Consider the following 3,296-nt stretch of genomic DNA (forward strand, 5'->3'; position numbering starts at 1 on the left):
GACATTAATTATTATACATTTTTCTTTACTATACAGTACAATTATTAACATAAATTAAGATATAATTACCTCTCGGCAAAAATTGAACCAATCTGTAATCGTGGCTGACGCCACGCCAGTCTCATCCATTGTGACATCGTGACGCGGATGTCGAAGCATAAAAAAACATGCTACTATTTTACAAATAGTAGCAATGTCTAGATGGCTTTTGTGGAACCAAGTACCAGTTTTCGCACTTTTGTAAAATTCGCACCTTTTGCAGACACGTTTTTTATGTACATCTTTTATGTAATATCGTCTTCTACATCGATATGTTAATGTATCTTTATCAATGTTTATATCGTTACCGCACTGACTATACTTAATTGTATTTGCTAATACGCCATGCTGAATTAAAAAATTTATTAATTCTATTTTATTGTAAGTTAGATGGGAAAATTCTAACAAGCCTAACATTATGATGCACGTGCCTGCGACTTCACGTATGATTTTAGCGCGCTTCATTTGTTTTATTCTAGTTTTTATTTTGCACACTAGTTTTAAATTGGCGCACTTTTGCATGCGCGTGCGGCCACTGAACATGTGCATATGGCCACAGGGCATGTTCGTAGTCGCTACAGCTCGTTGGTATGACAGGAATCATAACCTGATTTCTGTCAACTTTGACGATTAATATCTTACGTCGCAGGGCAGAGCGACACTTTTTTCTGCTAAATTCTTTCGTTTTGTGCAAAAACGCGTCGAATAAGCTTAATTTTATCGATTTTTGTGCTGGGGTAGCTAAACTGAAGAATTACCCAAAGTTGTAAATAATAGAATGAGTTCAGATTTGGAGAGATCAGAGGATAATTCGATGTACGTCAGTGCTTTAGCAGATATTACAGATAGCGTGAGAAGGACTCGTAGGAACAGCAATAAGGTAAACAATATATTTTCTGCAATATTATATTATTACGTACAATATTTTAGAATTTACATTTTCCTTCAATTTCATTTATTTAAGAAAACTTATCAAAAACATAGAGATTTCTAAAGATAATTTCTTTAAAAGTTTAATAAATTAAATTTACACCTTAAACTAAGACAGGTTCATACCGTAGAATATACTTTATCATGCAATTTACTATATTTTGTTTTACTTTATTCCGTGTATGCAGTACTAATAGACTAAATATATACAGGTTGATGAAAAAACAAATGAGAAAAGGGAGAAATCAGTGGAAAAACAAACGGAGAAAGATGAACCATCGCCTTCTGCGAGTGAGGATAAGGTTTCGGCCGCCAGTTTGTTGATCGCCATACTTGTAATAAAACAATTACCCGAAGGTGTCCAATGGGACTTTGATCGAGAATTAGCTAGATCCGTACCAGATGTCACACTATGCGATGGACATCTTCGAGTATCTGAAAGAACGAGAACGCCTATTCCCCATCGGCAATTACATGGATCGGCAAGTATGCTTCTCGCAATGGATGAGAGCGCTATTGGTCGATTGGATGGTCAAGGTGCAGAAGTCGTTTGAGTTGAATCACGAGACCTTATATCTGGCTGTAAAACTGGTCGATTTATACCTAACAAAGATGACAGTCGGGAAAGAGACTCTACAACTGCTCGGCGCTGCGAGTCTTTTCATAGCGAGCAAGTTTGACGTAAGTTTTATTATAATATCTCTGCTACACAAATTTTTGCCTGATAAAATTGTGCTCATGTCGAGCAGTAAACCCAATAACAAAAACTGATTTTATTCTTAACTTTAACTTTAGGAAAGAATACCACCAATGGTGGAAGATTTGTATATATATGTGACGGCGCTTACACACAAAGGGAGCTGATCAAAATGGAAATAAGTATTTTAAAAATAGTCAATTTTGACCTGGGAATACCTCTCTCTTACAGATTTCTTTGGCGTTATGCCAGGGTAAGATATTTACAAAGTTAACAATTTATACCGGGTATTCCAGAAATTATTCTGTCCCAGGATTTAAATGAATATATTAGGCATTTTACATTATTTCTTCTATGAAATAATAATTTTTTAAAAGAAAAGGTTGGTCTTACTACTCAAAATTAGATTTAAAACTAATATATTTTTGGAGTAGAAGATATAATCATAAGGACAATGCACAAGGCCTGAATTGCTTAGTTATAGTAGCAATTAGCAAGTGGAAGATTCGTGTTGAATTCTCGTGTTGGAGTTTGAGCAAAAGCGCTTGACATTTTTTTTTTCAATATGTAAATTTTATGTACTCAACTAAACATATATATAATATTTACTGTAGAAAAAAGTACATATATTATTTTTAAAACATCAGGTTGTAGAAGATTAATTACCTTCTTTTGTTAGAGACTAATGTTTTGATTTTTTATTTTATTCTCCAATAAAATATCCGTCTTATTCAAATGGAATCTATATAAACGTATACTAATTCAATCACTACTATCTGAAAATAGTGTGCCAAGGTGTCTATGCCCACGTTAACTCTGGGCTCGGTACATACTGGAACATTCTCTGATAGATTATACAATGATCAGGTTTAGCGATAGTAAAATGGCAGCGGCGGCGTTGTTACTCGCGTTGCTAATGAAGGACTTGGAAGGATGGAATCCAACATTAGAATACTATAACGGTTATAAACTTGACGACATAAGAGATATTTGCAATCTTTTAAACCAGAGCTTGCATAGGAAACACGAAGAAGCATTAAAGACTGTCCACAGCAAGTACAGCCACAAGTAAGTATTTACTTTTTGCTACGTATTTTTTTTATATTGAACATGTTACACTTTATATATAGATATTATACACGTTATAATTTATATCTATACTATTATTATAAAGAGACAAAGTTTGTCGGTTTGATTGTTTGTGTTCGATGATCTCGAAAACCAATAAATCGAATTTTTACCAAAAATATATGAAATAGGGGTAGAATTTCCCGAGAAATGTTATAGGGTGTATAGTTTTTCGTTACCGATCTTCTGAAACCGGTTTTTCTAATTTCTTCAATTTTTCGGGAAATAATTGACGGAATCTCAAAGAATTGTATATAAAACAGGGGTAAAATTTTCCGGGGAGTGTTATAAACTGTATAGTTTTTTGTTACCGATCTTTTTGAGAACCGGTATCTTTTTGGAAATCGGTTACAACATTTTTCCAATTTTTTAGGAAATAATTGAGTGAATCTCAAAGAATTGTATACGACGGAATTAAATTTCAGTAAATAAAAAAGTAAAATTTTTTAATGAGATAGATAGATAGATATCGCTATTTATTATGCGCTCCAGGATAAATCCT

The 3,296-nt window shown here is 33.5% G+C and overlaps 1 pseudogene; it reads left to right on the forward strand.

Annotated features, from left to right (window-relative positions):
- Positions 1–784: 784 nt before the first annotated feature.
- Positions 785–2,738, forward strand: LOC112452355 (annotated as a pseudogene).
- Positions 2,739–3,296: the final 558 nt, after the last annotated feature.

The sequence above is a fragment of the Temnothorax curvispinosus genome, unplaced genomic scaffold (assembly GCF_003070985.1).
Source record: "Temnothorax curvispinosus isolate PA1 unplaced genomic scaffold, ASM307098v1 QBEX01003288.1, whole genome shotgun sequence".
In the NCBI taxonomy this organism is placed as follows: domain Eukaryota; kingdom Metazoa; phylum Arthropoda; class Insecta; order Hymenoptera; family Formicidae; genus Temnothorax; species Temnothorax curvispinosus.